Source organism: Pogona vitticeps, chromosome 5 (assembly GCF_051106095.1).
Source record: "Pogona vitticeps strain Pit_001003342236 chromosome 5, PviZW2.1, whole genome shotgun sequence".
NCBI classification, from domain to species: Eukaryota; Metazoa; Chordata; class Lepidosauria; order Squamata; family Agamidae; genus Pogona; species Pogona vitticeps.
The window spans coordinates 31,342,457-31,359,445 of record NC_135787.1 but is presented as its reverse complement, the minus strand read 5'-3'; the positions used below and the strand labels follow the sequence as shown (position 1 = coordinate 31,359,445).

At 41.0% G+C, this 16,989-nt stretch overlaps 2 long non-coding RNA genes across 2 annotated transcripts in view; both read left to right on the top strand.

Annotated features, from left to right (window-relative positions):
- Positions 1 to 16,989, top strand: part of LOC144583228 (uncharacterized) — a 198,872-nt gene that overhangs the window by 126,838 nt on the left and 55,045 nt on the right. The gene's annotated exons all lie outside the window — the stretch shown is intronic.
- The window catches only part of LOC144583230 (uncharacterized), a 39,027-nt gene extending 22,038 nt beyond the window's left edge, over positions 1 to 16,989 (top strand). The window contains exon 3 of the long non-coding RNA XR_013536902.1: positions 1 to 16,989. This exon is cut by the window's left edge and continues 13,394 nt beyond it. This is a non-coding gene — a long non-coding RNA (uncharacterized LOC144583230).

Below are 16,989 nucleotides of genomic sequence, written 5' to 3'. Positions count from 1 at the left end.
AAAAAAAAAAAGAACAATGCTTACGCTGAAGTATAATGAAAATGGCAATGCCAGAGCAAAGCTATGAAATGTGCTTAGGCTAGTTTTACAAATATTTACACCACAGTTGGGGTACTAAAAAAAATCATGAATGCCAATTTCATCTGTCATGAAACTCAAGTGCACTTAACAAATCTTATTTTTAAGACTTCTATAGCATTTGGACACAGCATTGTTATAATAAAAAGTGTACTTACTTGCCCTTTTGCAAGATGGCCAACAAATCAAACAAAGCTTTTTAAAAAATCTGTACAAATGTATTTCCCCATTAACAGCACCAAGTTCAACCAATGAAAGAGCATTGCACAGCGATTGCCCTCTATAATGTGTGCATGTGTAGGTACACATCCGCGCACCCGTGTACACACACACATGGACTCCTTTAAAATATCCATGCTTGAGGCAAGGCAACTGTGGAATAAAAGCTTCACCCCTGGGAACAGCTCCCCACAAACAACACTACTATGCTCTTTAGTGGTGGAGGAGGGAAAACCAAAAGCCACAGCTGGGCATTAAGTTGATTAGAACCAACCAAGATGTAGGTATAGATTTAAATGATCTGAAGAGAAACCAGAGTAAGTATGTGTGGCTTATACCCCTTTGCACTAGAGACACAAACAGGTGCATATAACATCCTTTATTTCCTTAGAATATGTCAGTAACAGCATAACTAATGAGGTCATTCAGTCAGAAATCTTAGTGGGGGATTTTTAGTGGGTGGTGAGTGTTTGGGGATTTTTTATGCATGTGCATGTGAGTCTGGTCTCTGGGTGTCTGTGTGAATTTCGTTGTATGTATATACTATGTATATACCTACAATGACAATAAATGTATTTATTTAAAAATATGCTTTGTACAAGACAGGAAATCCCTCAGTAACTGCAATATTTTCTCAAACTAAAATGTAACACTGCTTTGAAATGAGAAAATCCATAAAACTCACCAAACTGCAAACTAAAAGAAAGGTAAAAATAACAGCTGCTTGGTCTGGTGCCAGTGGGACCAACATCTTCCAATGCAAAACAGCCCGACTCATTTTAATCCTGATTAGGTGTCCCCCCTGCCCCTGCTGCTGGTGGCTACTCCTTTGTTTAATCCCAAACAAGTCAAATGGCATTTTCCCCATGTTATCAGTTTTTTTTTAAATTCTATGAAAGGATGGTGGAAGGTGAGCATAACTTTTGTGGGTATTCTGGTGACATACCTAAGCTGAGAATGATGTTTTGGGCAGCAACAAACCCACCCCAGTAATTTGTCTCCCTACAGAATAAACAGTTCTGTGTAGCACTGCATTGATATATTTGTTGTTGTTTAGTCATTAAGTCATGTCTGACTCTTCGTGACTCCATGGACCAGAGCACGCCAGGCCCTCCTGTCTTCCACTGCCTCCCAGAGTTGGGTCAAATTCATGTTGGTCGCTTCGATGACACTGTCCAACCATCTCATCTTCTGTCGTCCCCTTCTCCTCTTGCCTTCACACTTTCCAAACATCAGGGGCTTTTCCAGGGAGTCTTCTCTTGTCATGAAATGGCCAAAGAATTGGAGCCTCAGCTCCAGGATCTGTGCTTCCAGTGAGCACTCAGGGTTGATTTCCGTTAGAATGGATAGGTTTGTTCTCCTTGCAGTCCAGGGAATTCTCAAGAGCCTCCTCCAGCACCAAAATTCAAAAGCATCAATTCTTCGGCGGTCAGTCTTCTTTATGGTCCAGCTCTCATTTCCATGCATCACTACTGGAAAAACCATAGCTTTGACTGTGCGGACCTTTGTCAGCAAGGTGATGTCTCTGCTTTTTAAGATGCTGTCAAGGTTTGTCATTGCTTTCCTCCCAAGAAGCAGTCGTCTTTTAATTTCGTGTCTCCATCTGCAGTGATCATGGAGTCCAAGAAAGTAAAATCTGTCAGTGCCTCCATATCTTCCCCTTCCCCTTCATTGATATATTAGCTGAGTGCTAAACCACTCTGCCCGGAAAAAAAAAGCTGATATGAAATAGATGAACTCCAGGCTACTATGTTTCCATGGTTTGTTTGTATGGGTTTGTACTTTATGGAGAACTTTGGCAAACTGTCCCTTTTCCCCCTAATGCCATTCACAGCACACTGTATTGAGAGCAAAAAGGGGGAGGGAATTGACAGGAGGGCAATAGCAAAGGGAGGAGGCTGTGGGCACTGATTAAACACATAAGATTGGGAGTCCTATGCAGATGCTTACACTGAAACAATCCAGGATCTGCATGTGATCACCTAAACCAAAGGCAAGCGTAAAAGTTTAGCTGTAGCCTGACTTCTCCAAGCACCGCTCCTTTGGACCATCTGTTTCAATTAAACTGCAGAGAGGTGAAGGCAGGCAAAGATCACCTCAGAGCAAGTTCTAAACCAACTGCCCCCACCCCACATAGCCATCTGCATAGCCACACTCCTATTCCCCTAAATCCTGACAACTTATTTTGAATCTTGCTCACTGTGGGCTTCATTACTGCCTTTTGATGGTCATCGTGTAAGCCCTGGAAATATGTGTACACGGGAGGAAGATAAATCTTCACATTACTAAGCAACAGAAACAACAAGAGTAACATATTTGACAATGCCAAGGCAGCAATTAAACATCAGCAGCAGCAACAACTACCCCTATTGAAAGAGCCAAATGGATATAAAGGTTTTCATCTGCCTTCTAAAGCTTTAATTTGGTAAAGTCTTTTAGGGGACCCTAATATAAACCTGGGAAACCTAGTGTGGTTAGTGGACGGTAGAGTGAGGGACTAGATCTCAGGAGCCCTGGGTTCAGATCTCTACTCAGCCACAGAAAATCACTGGGAGTATAGAGCTTCTAAAAATCACTCCTTAAATATCTCACTTACCTTGAAAGCTCTAATAGGGTTGCTATAAGTCTGTTCCACCTTGATAGCACATAACAATGTTAACGTACTGCCCCAAAGAATTTGAGATGATGCAGGACAAAGAACAGTTTCTCAAGAATATTGGGCCCAACCTGTTCATCTGCTTTAACTAGTATTACAGGACAAAGTCTAGAACTATACACAAACTGGCTCTTTTCAATCCTTTTTAAAAAATTCAACACATTCTGTTGAAATAATTTTGTTTAAATATACATATTTCCTGGATTAGTCCCTGCTACCCTAACTTCTTAATTTAGTTTTGGCCTTCACTCCAAGTTCAAGATTTTCTTAGTCATTTTTAACCTGGAATTTTCCTTCTTCCCGCAGCTGCACAGTTTGTAGGGCGAATTTCCCATCATCATGACCAACACACACAAATAACACTTATCTTGTTCATTTTTTTTCCTTTTGAAATCTTTATCCCAGCATACGAGTAGTCTGTTTTCTGAAAATCTGGAAAAAATAATAATGTCCAGAATGGTGCTTTTTCAGCTGTTCTATAAATCACACAAAAAAGGAAGAGACAACTGGCCGTTACAAGAATCCAGCCAAGGTATCTTGTGCTATTTTGATTCAAGACAAATAGGAAAGAATTTTTACCGATCTAGAATCCTTTGTCCCACATCATATTTTAGTGTGGTGGCGCTGGAATACACGTCTCATAAACACTAAGAGTGGCTGCAAGAATTAATCAACATGCGGCAAAGCTGCATGATGGTGTCCTAGCATAATTCGTGCCTACATATGCTTAATAGTGCATATCTGACACTTCAAATACATTACAGGATATAGTTTGCACAGGAGTCTATATGGAAGAAACCATCAGTACAAAATTATTGCCATAACTAAATGGCTGGCCCAACTCCCTGATATGCCAATCTCTCTGGACTAAATCAAACTGTTAAGCCCCACCAGTGCAGAACAATTCAGTCAATGATATTTTTATCATTGTTGACTTAATTCACTGAGTTCTCCTCAGTGTAATGGGTCTACTCTGGGTTAGGACTGACACTTGGATTTTCCACTTGTTTCCTGGTAGGTCATCTTTTCTCCCCACTCCCAAATGTGTTTGTGAAGAATAACAGATTGAGCCTGTAAACACTGAACATTTGTTCATCTTCCCTTGCACCCCTGATAATAGCATTCCATTCCAGGATATGCATGGCACAAGGTTGAAAATGGTGTCAACCATCAAACTGGGACAAAAACACAGTGCTTTCTGTAGTGTTTTACACTTCCATCAAATGATGATGATGTACCATCAAACCAGTTCTGACATATGGCTACCTTTTTCAGGGTTTTCAAGGTAGAGAATACAGTACTCAGAAGTCGTTTACTCTTCCCTACTTCTGGAGGCACCTGGGACTGTGCAGCTTGCCCAAGGCCACACAGGTTGGTTCTTCTCAGAGGAGACACAGTGGGGAATTGAACTCCCAACCTCCACAGCCAGAGACCTAAACCACTGAGCTTATCCAGCCAATATGTAGTGGTGTTTTTTTTTTTTCTGCTTTGGTCCAATTTGCTCCAGTGGAGGATCTGCTTGTGTGGATACCAGGACCACTTGATGCATGTTGCCCCATGCATTATGTGGCTGGGTATCATTTTACGATGTTTCCTTAGAGGAATATTTTTCCTGGTCAGTTCCCACCCTTCATGCCTTTCTGCTGTTCCTGTTTACTTGTCTTGAGACACGAGTTCTTCTTGTGTTTTGCTTTTCTTTTTTATGTTTCAATTGATGCACTATAGCACAAAAGTACAGGCATGGTCAAAAATATTGGCACCCTTGCAATTCTATCAGAAAATGCAACCCTTCTCTCAGAAAATTGTTGCAGTTGCAAATATTTTGGTACTAACATGTTCATTTCTTCAGTTTGCATTGGAACAACCCAAAAAAGAGAAGTCAAATCTGATACAATCTCACACAGAAACCCCAAAATGCACTGGCCAAATTTATTGGCACCCTGTCTAAATTGTAAGAAATAATTGCTTTTCAAGCACATGATGCTCCTTTAATTTGTATTTAGACAAACCTATCGCAAGTAAGAGGTGTGGGCAATATAGTAATCACACTTGCAACCAGTTAAAATGGTAAAAAGTTGACTCAGCCTTTGTGTTGTGTATGACACTGAGCATGGAGAAAAGAATGAAGTGTAAAGAGTTGTCTGTGGATTTGAGAAAAAAATGTGGGAAAACATCAACAATCTCAAGGCTACAAACCCATCTCCAGAGATCTTAATGTTCCTGTGTCCACTGTGCGCAATATCATCAAGACGTTTACAGCCCATGGCACTGTAGCTAACCTCCCTGCACATGGATGGAAGAGCAAAATTACTGAAAAATTACAGTGAAGTGTTGTTCGAATGGTGGATATAGAACCCAGATTAACTTCCGAACAAATTCAAGCTGATCTGCAGACACAGGGTACAACAGTGTCAGCTCAGACTATCTGTTGCCATCCGAATGGAAAGTGACGCTGTGGAAGGAGACTCAGGAGGACACCACTGCTGACACAAAGGCATAAAAAAGCAAGACTGAAGTATACCAAAATTTATGTGACAATACCACAATCCTTTTGGAAGAATGTACTGTGGAGAGATGTGACAAAACTAGAGCTTTTGGTAAAGGACATCATGGCACTGTTTACAGAAAAAGAAATGAGGCATTCACAGAAAAGAACACAGTCCCTACAGTCAAACATGGAGGAGGTTCAAAGATGTTTTGGGGTTGCTTTGCTGCTTCTGGCACTGGATGCCTTGATTGTGTAAATGGTATCACAAAATCAGGTGATTACCAAAGAATTTTGGAGTGCAATGTAGTGGTCAGTGTCAGAAAGCTGCATCTCCATCAGAGGTCAGAGGTCTTCCAGCAGGACAATGACCTGAAACACACTTCAAAAAGCACTCAGAAATGGTTACAAAGTGCTGGAGAGTTCTGAAATGGCCAGCAATGAGTCCAGATCTGAATCCCATAGAACACCTGTGGAGGGATCTCAAAACAGCAGTTGGGAGAGAGGTGGAAGAAACTCATTCATGGTTACAGGAAGTAATTGATTTCAGTTATTTTTTCCAAAGGGGGTGCTACCAAATATTAAGTTAAAGGTGCCAATAATTTTGGCCTGTGCATTTTTGGGTTTCTGTGTGGGATTGTATCAGATTTGACTTTTCTTCTCTATTTTTTGTGTTATTCCAATGCAAACCAAAGAAATGAACATGTTATTACCAAAACATTTGCAGCTGCAATAATTTTCTGAGAGAAGGGTTGCATTTTCTGACAGAACTGCAAGGGTGCCTATATTTTTGGCCATGATTGTATATATGTGAAAAGGTGAAGTTTCAAGAATCATGGGCAGAGAGAGGGAAGAGGAGACAGGCAAAATGAGACAACAATCTGTATTGGAAATGAGAACTGACTGGAGCAATTCCAGATGTGTGTGGATAGGCAGTATAAGAATGACCCAGCACACCCAGCAACAAATACTCTCTCCATGTGTGGATGCCAATGCAAGGGCATCCCATTCAACTCTGGGGAAAAAACCACCTAGAAATTATCCAAAGCAAATCTAGAGTGATTGGGAATGGAACTACAGTGCAGGCAGGCCCACCAGAGTCTTTGCTGAGTTGCTTTATCCATAGTCATTCTCTGAAATCGACTGTCTGGGTAGCAATTTGTTGTACCAATAGTTTACAACCTATAGTTTTGGATCCATGGTATTATTCATCCTGTGGAAGTGCCAGGAGTTCTGCGAGCTATAGTCTCAAAAGGTAACACTTTCAAGTTATGGGCTATACAGAAGACAAATGATGAAAGGTACATTGAAACTTAAAGCAAGGATTGGCTCAATGTAGAGGTCACACTACACAGGAATTCTGTCCAGCTCAATCATATAGTGGCAGCTAGACAGCAAAAGGATAGCTGTTATTGAAATGGGGTTCCTGAATTCACCCAGTACAAAATTAGCCTTGTCAACATGTCTTTGTTTATTCCAGTCAGGTGGAACTGCAAAATCAGAAAGATGGAAAGTTTTTCATATTTATACTAAATCATGTCTTCAAACTTGAAAAATTCCACTCATGAAAAATGGCCAGACACAAGTCTCATTTGTGAAAAAAGTCAATGCTATTCTATAGTTTTACCAGATGAATTTTCTGACAGGCAGTTCAGTATCAAAAAAAGGGCAGTAGATGTTAAGAATAATAAATTTTGCATCATTGATTCATTTTAAAAAAGATAGCTCTGCTTTAGCAGCTGGTGATATAGACAGATTGCTGTGGTTATATATGTATAGATACACAGAATTTTTTAAAATGAACATAATTAAATACAGGAAAGTCACTGGACCAAAGAATTTGGCATTGAGGTTTGAATAATAGTAGCATTCTTCTGGAAGTGTCGACTTTCTGACAGCTTTGAATGCTATCCAGTAAAGAGGATGTTTTTGCCACCTTTTTTTCCCAACCCCAGTGACATTATGACAGATTGCAGAGCAAATTATGATGTAATGGTCTACTACTTGGTAACGTTTTTGGATTAAAATAAAGAATTACAGGTTCAGGTAGTAACATTAAATTGTTAAGTTTTACGAGATCCTTTAGGTGTAACTCTTGTTTGGCAACATAGAAACATCTGGCGTTATGTTCTCCTTATATGCTCCACTTCAAATAGTACTTCAAGGTATGATCAAACCTAGTTTCTTATTATTTGCCTCCCAACCAGAGCTGCAAACCAGCTTCAATCCATCTTTTGCGATCTTGCTGCTTTAAACAGCAAATGCAGGCCTAGGTTTGTCTGTGCAAATGCAATGGCCGCCAATAACAAACTATTTGGGATAGTGTTTGTTGTGGGTTTTCTGGGCTGTTTGGCCGTGTTCTTTTTCATCCTAACGTTTTGCCAGTCTCTGTGGCCGGCCTCTTCACAGGAAAGCCTTCGAGAATATATTTGGGATAATGTGTGAGAGCAGGAAGGAGTGCATGAGTACATGGCTGAATCATGTGGCACCCAACCATGATTTGGTTCTGTAAGTGAACAAACCCTACATGGTATTTGTTCTCTAGAAACTAAGAAAGCAACACTACAGATTAAAAAAACCAACAGTTTCCATCTTTCTTCAGTTCTGTGCTACAGGTGCTATTGGAATTCATATTTTAAAATTAAGCATGAAACCTTTTCTTTGATACATGAAATGAAATGGTGCATAATAAAGCTAAGTGTGGCTGCAACTACACTGTGGCTTGATTTGCAGCCTAATTTATGCTTCTCTTCCATTTAAGTGATTGCATGGATACTGTGGATTGTTTCAGTGCCAGCATCCACTTTAGCCCCTCAATCTGATGTGGTTAGATCAGCTATGGTGTGGATCGAACCCCCCTCCACCAATCCCAAACTCTCCTTTTATGATTTGTTATAAAACCAGTGGGCTGTTTAAAGTGTTGCATGGCACTAGGAGAAAGGGACAATCTTCCAAAGTTCTCCATAACATACAAACACATACACACTGTGGAAACATAGCATTCTGCTTTAGTTTGCCAGTGTTGTTTCTATTTCATATCGATTTTTATCTTTTTGACTGCAGAGAAGGATGGTTGGGGTGGGTATTCCCACTGTCCAAAACATCACATCTAGGTTAGTACATCATCAGAATAGCACCTCATTCTTTTGGACAATGAAAAAACTGATCACACAGGAAAAAGTCTGTTGAAATCACCCTGGCTTGAAAAAGAAAAAATCCGTGTTGGGAAGAAAAAGGGCTGGACTGATTCAAATTGGCCTTTTTCTCATGTGATCCTTTTTTTAAAAAATGTGAATTCATTCATTTTATACAGCAAATTCCACAGTATTTGACCATATAGTCGCTGCCTGTATACTAGAGGTTAAAGCAATGGGTTCCCAACCTTGGGTCCCCAGATTTTCTTGGACTACAACTCCCAAAGATTCTGGCCAAAACAGCTAGTGGTGAAGGCTTCTGGGTGTTTTAGTCCAAGAACATCTGGGGACCCAAGGTTGGACATAGCTGGGTTAAAGGGATGGATTTGGGAGAGTCAAGCTCAACCCTACTGACCCTGAAATTTACTAGTTGATATTGGGTCAGTCAATCTTACATCCTGGCCTGCTTATCACAGGATTTTTGTGAGAGTAAAGTGAGGAGGAGAAGGAAAGTCAGGTATACTTCCTTGACCTTTGTGAAAATATGGTTGCATATACGTATATGAAGTGAACAAATACATTTCTGATGTTTTATTTAGTTGTATTTGGTGTCAACTAGAGATCAAGGAAAAGTTGCTGAGTAGAAAATAGGATAGGCAGAAAGACTTTCTTCTGTTAATTTAGGTTATCTTCCGCTGCAAGCCAAATTTGGAACAACCTTTCTGTCCCACAGGAAAATGCGACCCCCCCCCAACCTACATGCTTCCAGAGGACCTCTAAATTACCAGAGAGACTTTTCAGGAGGTACAGATGATGACAGTGAGGATAAGAAATGGTTGCCATGTGAACTTCTTGAAATGAACTTCTCTTAGGACTCAAGCCAGTGATAAGTACAGTGGAATGTATATTTCTGATCCGCTGGATGAACGACCTTTGTTTTCGATGATAGTTCTTCAAATTATTTTCCAAAGCTGTGATCCAAAGAAATAGAATGAGGATCTGTCTACATAAGAAAAAAGTCTGAAATGGTTGGAGAGAGAAAGAGAAAGGTGACTGCTCTAGCAGATGTTTGTACAATCATGAAGAATGTGAAGGGAGGGGGGAATTACTCATTGTATCCAAAGGGATACTCAGAGAGTGTTGGATGCATGTTATGGCTTTCTGAGCCCATTTCTTCAATTGCAGCTTTGTTTACTACCCAGCAAATTGCTCCCAAATTCAATGACCTTCATGAATGCTCCCAAACTAAGCCCAAGAAATCATGGCTGGAAATATAAGAGAAGGTTCAGTTGAAGCGCAGAGGGGCTCCTCAGTTTTCGTTGCAGCCTTTGTTCCACAAGGTTATCCATGTGTCACTCTCAGACACAACACTGAACAGTACAGGCAGGAAAAGCGTCTTTTTGCAGGTATTCCTGCTATATCCTTGAAGAGTGTTATCAGACTATTGATATATCACCCCCGCTATAAAACTGAAAGGAAGAAGGGGAATCAAGGAAAAGGGTCTTATGTTTGTTTTTGGCTTCTTCGCTGCATTCTGAAAGAAAGTCTCAGGAACACTAATGAACTGTTTTGAGGAATGAGAGGGACACAAATCAGCTGTCACCATCTCTCATTCCTTGACTTAATTCACCCCATATATGCAAAATCGCCTCATGCCTGCTCCTTCCTCTCCCTATCCTTGCCTTGCCACTGTTGCTGCCATGAGCCTTACCTCCCCGACCTGTCAGCCCCACCACTCTTTCCGCCCTGTGCATAGATACCTCGTCCGGACAGGTCTGCTACATAGAAGGCCACATATAAGAAGATGGGATGAAGACAGAGATATAGCCCTTCCTCAGACTTATTGCCTTTCATGACAGTAAGCAGCCAGAAGAGTGGTTATAGAGGGAGTGAGAAGATTTGGAGATTCACCAAGGAATAACAAGACCTTGCCATGTTTCTGATAACATAATAAAGCATACAACAAGATCCAACTGGAATTGAAAGTGGGCTTGGAATAAACACACAGTTTCCCTCATGTTGGCAAAAATGGTTCCATTTTCTAACTTGGGCAACCCTGACCTTGTCATTTATAGTGGCCAAGCGTCAACAAAACTAATGCAAGAAACTAGTTGCAGTTACCAAGTCTCATTGCTTTCTTTTGGCATCACAACGGCCTTCCTAATTGCAGTAGTCCTACTGCTGATCAGAAACATTGGAAAGAGCATAGATTTCAAGCACATTTCATTGAAATAAAATAAGTGAGCTGTGTGGCATTATAAAATACAAATACAAGAATAGGTGATTCAAAATACCTATGTGATTCAAAATACCTAGAGCCAAATAGAGAGGTGTGTGCGCGCGTGGATAGCCTGTGACCCTTTGTTTGTAGAACTGGAGTGCGAAATCCAACCCACAGCTGCCTCAGCGGTAACTTTAAAACAACTTTCTGCCTCATCTAAGACAGAGGTGCCTGGTGAAATTCATCCTGCCAAGAACTTTACATCTAAGAATAACCTCCTGGCAAACCCCATCTTGCCATGAACATTTGGACGTTGGGTACTTGCTTTGAAGTGGGATTTACCCACAAAAGCTTGCATACTGTATTTTTGTTGGTTTTTTTTTTGTTAGTGGCTTATAAAGGTATTGCCCATTCTTGCACAAACATATTTCATATCATTGTATTCCTATGTAAATTAAACCAGCCATTTGTCAATCTAGTGGTACCCATTGTATGTACAAAAAAGGTAATACTTCCCACACTGTATTTGTCTCTGCAAAATGTAACAGAAGCTTTTTGCCTTTCTGCACAGCAAGTGAGCGATTTTGATGTACATTATAAATCAATTTTCACTAAATATGTGGAGGACACTAGACTGGACAAAACTTATGAGGGAATGTAACAAATCTTACCTGCCCTTCAGAATAAGTATGCAGAAAATTTATATTTGTCTCTTTTCCACACACACATACCCTTAAAATTTATACGAATAAAACTGTGGAGATCAAAAATAGCAAGTTCATTATTGGAATTTCTAGGTAGAAATTAAATCGGTCTAATCCTTTTCCTGACAGAAGCATCCTTTTAAAGATACATCTTTCCAGAAGATGAAGAAAATGTTATGTCTTTGGAATACACTAAATCACTTTAGATGAATCTTGAACTCAGTTAATTAACATGACTGCTCCTGGAAAAATTTCAGCACGCTGCAAATCAACAGATGTATTCTGGCTGACCTTTCAGCGTTTGATAGGTTGCCCAGTCCTCTGCTTAATTATCAAATTTATACCAAAAAAGCAAACAAAAAAAACACAATCTTTCCCATAACACCTAGAAAATCCAGCTCAAGGCCTTATCTCCTCACTAAATGTAGTTGTTTGTGTTAACCCTCTCCCGCCAAATAAAGCTGATACATACTGTCTGTTATAAAACAAAGTAATAAATACAATGTATCGTTAATCCAAATGCATTAAACAGAATATTTATACAGCTGAATTCTTAAATCTGCACAGTTGCACTCCCTCTAAAAACACAGGTGCATACTTAGCAGTGTTCCTGGATTTGTCTCTGAGCCTGGATATCCAGGTTTTGGTGATAGCCGGGAGTGCTTTTGCATCATGAAAATTTGTGGACCAGCTGCCCTCATTCCTGGAGATGTCTGACCTGGCCACATGCCTTAGTTACATCCCAGCTGGATTACTGTAACACACTTTACATGGGGATGCCTCTGGACTGTGTTTGTAAACTTCAACAAGTCCAAATGACAGCAGCCAGATTGCTAACTGGGGCTGGTTACAGGGATCATATAACCTCTCTGTTATGGCATTTCCACTGGCTGCAGAACCATTGTTGGGCACAATTCAAAGTGTGTGTCAAGATCATCAGGAGATGCCTTTCTCTTGATCCCACCATCTTCACAGGTGTGTTTGGTAGGGACATAGGAGAGGACCTTCTCTCTTGCTGCCCCCAGGCTATGGAACTCCCTCCTACAGGAGGCCAGCCTGGCCCCATCTTTGGTATCCTTCCACAAGTAGGCAAAGACCTTTTCTCTTCAAGAAAAGTTTCCCTTAATGACTGGCTACCTGAGTGAGGTTCTTCAATGGATTGCTGTGCCTTATTGCTTTGAATGTGTTTTGATGTTGTTTCTAAAGATGTTTACCATCTTTTAGTGGGGTATTGTTTCACTTTTTTTAGTATGCGTATACTTAATGGTTATAGCTTTGAATATTGTCCTTTAATTATGTAAACCACTTTTGGTCCTTTTTAAGGAGAAAGGTGGAGAAAAAATAATTTTAATAACTAAAATAAATGAACCTTAAATGTGAGGTGAAAACTTTATGCACAGCTAGTGCTATATCTCAGGAACCATTTAAAGAGCATATGTATTTTTAGTGGGTCTTTGGGTTTTAACTAATAAATTAATCAAGTGAAGAGCTCAGATTGGAATTTTGTTTTCATTTATTATTTTGTTTTAACTTGTGCATTATTTTAGTTCTTGTAAGTCAGTGTATTAGGGGGAAAGAGAAAATATTAAAGATGACCTTTCCTTCTATTAAAGAGTATTGCTTTTTTTATTTAATTGCAAATCATCTTAAAAAGGCATCCCATGAGGTTTAATAACAGATTTAAAATTTAAGTACATGAATCAGTAATTTATGAAACATAAGAATTAGGGTGCAATTACATAGCACCCTAGTTTTTCAAATCAGTCCGTGCTGGTTTCTGCAGATGAAATTGCTGTAACCATGCAAATTACAAACAAGGACAGCTCCTGAGAAAGCTGGCAAATGTTTGCACGGCACTCCAACAGTGGAAGCTGCCTTTGATTTGACAAAGTATAATTTTCACTGTGAGCACCCTTTCTTTACCTTTTTTTTCTCTCCGAGCGGAAATATTGTTTATCTGAATCAGCACTAACTGGAAAGCTTTTTTCATAAAAGAAACACTGTTCAAAAGACAACAGATACGTTGTTGAGGGGAACTGACACCCCTGTAAGCGCCTTTTTGCATTAGATCAGCAGGTTACTCACCTGTAATTGTAGTTCTTCAAGTGAACCTCTGTGATTGACACTGTGGGTAATCCTTGCCTGCGTGGAGCCTCTTCGGAATATTCTAGAGCTTCTGTGGTAGCAAAAAAACCCACATTTGAATAGACCCCTCCCTCTCCATATAAGTACCTTGGCACCAGTACTCTCCATTCAGTTGTGTCAACTGCCACAAGAAGAAAAATGCTGCATGGCGTGACAGAGGGGAGGTCAGGTGGGATGTGTGAATCACAGAGGTCCACTCGAAGAACTACACTACTGAGTAACCTCCCATTCTTCGTGGCCTCTGTGAATCACACTGTGGGTGACTAGCAAGCTGTCTTACCCGGAGGTAGGATGTTATGCCAGTGTAAAGTCGCCTCCATTGGTTAAGTTGGAGCCACTGTTGGTAAGTGGGATAGACGCCCCATCATTTGGCAGCGGAACGTTTCTTCTGAATGTTTTTTAGGATGTCATCTGTTTCAGCATTAAAGAGACTGATGCCATCAAAAGGGAGGTCTTCAATACGTGCTCGGGCATCTTCAGCAAGGCCGGCTGTTCTTAGACAGGAGAAGCATCTGAGCGCTACAGAGGTAGCCATGGATTTAGCCGTGGCAGTTACCGTGTATTTAGCTGAGAACATATGCTGTTTAGTGACAGAGAGACCTTCCTGTTGGAAGGTTTGTGCTAATACTTTTTTATCCTCTGGTAAAGGATCAAGAAAAGTGGCCATGTTATCCCAAAGGAAGTGTTAATATGCTCCCATAGCTCCTTGGTAGTTAGCTACCCTCATAGTAAAAGCTGCTGATGAGTAAAGCCACCTGCCCATAGAGTTGATTCTTCTACTGTCCTTGTTAGGTGGGATAAGAAACTGTCGATGTCGAGATCAAGATTGTGAGGCCTTGACAAATATCGAATTTGGGGTTGGCTGTTTTTGGAGAAAGAGTCCTCCTGGGTCCTGTATCCAGTAACGATTATCAATTCATTTCAAAACTCTGTGAGCGGAGGCTGGTTTAGTTCAAGATCACTTAGCAGTGCTAAGAAGAGATAGTAGCATGGAAATATGGACTGGGGTAGTTGAGTCTTTAGAAATAGCATCATAAATGTGATCCACTGGTTCGGTTGTGGGGCAATGGATTTGAAGATCCAAGGACTTAGCCGTGTGAATCATGAGTTGAGCATAAGTTTGAAAAACCTCTGCTGGCGATGGAGGATCTACATCTGCGAGATCGGAATGTGGTGATGTTGGAAGCACAGATGGAGTTTGCGGTCGACAACCATGTTATGAGATTTCGGGATTGAGTCTGGCATGTCCATGTACATTTGTCAACGTCGAGAGTTGTCGACTGGTATCAATGTTGAAGGTGCATCTATGGACAGAGGTAAACAAGCCGGAACCTCGGTGTCAAAGTCTACGTCTCAATATTGACGGACTGCATGTCTAGGTTGGTGCCGCTGTTGAGGGCTAGCAACTGAGAAGGATTGAAGTGGGGCACCTCTGGACCAAGATGGATATTGAGAGTCATCGATATCTGAACCAGTGTCTCTATGGTGTTGAAAAGGCGATTAAGGCCAATTCAGTGGATGCATGGGTAGGTCTGTAGAGTAAATCGAGGCTTGGGATGTTGAGCGAGAAGAGTGGTTTCCATCATTTCGAGCTGGAAAATGTGTTGTCACAGGGGCTGCAAATGCTTCGCGGGTGGAAGCGTGCTGCTCGACTGCCCCGGTTTTTGCAGGTGGTTGATAAAGAGTTGTCTGATGGCTATGTGCATCTGAGTGATAAGGCCTCTTTGACACGGAAGGTTGTCGAAATGGAGGTGTTTGACGTGATGGTAATATGGGACTGGAGGAAACAGCTGGTCGAGCATCTGCAGCCGGCAGGTTAGAGAAGCACTGATAAGGGCACATGTCTATCCAATTAGAGTGCTGGGCATGGGATTGGCTGACACATGCCTGTGGAATTGCCTCATAAACTGGATGTGCCTGATAGCATGTCGATAGCTGTAGAGGCTAACCCGATGGTACAGAATAGGGCACTGTGTCCGGCTGAGGCTCAGGTTCCTCTCTCTCCAGTGATGCGTCAGTGGACAGGTCAGAAGGAGAGATAGAATGTCGGGGACTATTAGGTGAGGAAATAAGATGGTCCACTCACTCATCCCATGTTGGCGACTGAGAAACTGGTTGAAGAGATGAAATTTCTTCATCATCAGGGGGCGAACTGACAGAAATTAAATCGCCAGGTTCAGAGACCTGTTGTGGAGGGACTGTAGGGGTCTTTGATTTGGTCTGTTTAGATTACTTTGGTTGCAGGGGACCCAGAACCAGGTCGGAAGGAGGTTTTTGCTTTTCAGAAGGCTTCAATATCAAAGTTTTCAATGTCGACCGTTTGTATCTATGTGTCTTAGAAGTTTTTGATGAAGTGGAGGGTGCATCAGAATGGGATGGAGTAGCAGAGGAACAATGTTTCAATGATTCTGCAATGGTTTTTTCCATGACTTTAGCCTGTAGAAAGGTTTTACACGGAGGTTGAGCCATAGGTTTTGCCAGCTGCAAAGACTGTTCCCAGAGACGGAGTTTGAGTCGAGATAGGTGAGAACGGAGGAGTCCTCATTTTAAAAATTTTGCAATGAGGACACGAGGAGGTTTGATGCACCTCGCCTAGACAAAAAAGGCACTTAACGTGACCATCCGACAGCGGGATCTTATTGTCACAAATCACGCAGTGCTTGAACGGGCCCAAAGGGGCCATGAACAATTAAGAAAAGAAAAAGAAAAGATGGGGAGAGCAACAGCTGGAGGCCGAGGCACAGAGGAAAAAACTAAAAACAGTTTGTATTATGTTATCTTTGTATGAATAATAAAGAAAAATAGAATAAAATAAAATAAAATAAGCAGTAAAAAGAACTTGTTTTGCTTTCAGACTCACAGAAGATAAATGTACGAGGCTCTTCAATGTGGCGGTTGAAAGAAACTGAAGGGAGAGTCCTGGCGCCAAGGTAATTATACAGAGGGGATCTATACTAATGTGTTTTTTGCTACCACAGATGCTCTAGAATATTCCAAAGAGGCTCCGCGCAGGCACGGATCACCCAAAGTGTGATTCACAGAGGCCACAAAGAAGAACAGCAGATCACACAAGGTAGAAAGCAGAGGAAGCAATGTCAGCACACTTAGAGAAAATAAAACTACCCTTGCCGGCTAAATAAAAGATGATTCCCTAATAGATTTCCCTGTTTTGAGTGTTATGTTGTATATTTGTTAGTTTTTAATCTTATTTTCCATGTGCTCAGTCCAATGCAAATTGTGGGATAAATGGCCAGTGTAGTTGCCTTCTTAGTAACTTGTGAAAAACATGAAAATACAACTGAGGTTTTGTAATCAGTGACCTTAAGATTTAACTAAAAGAAAAGAAA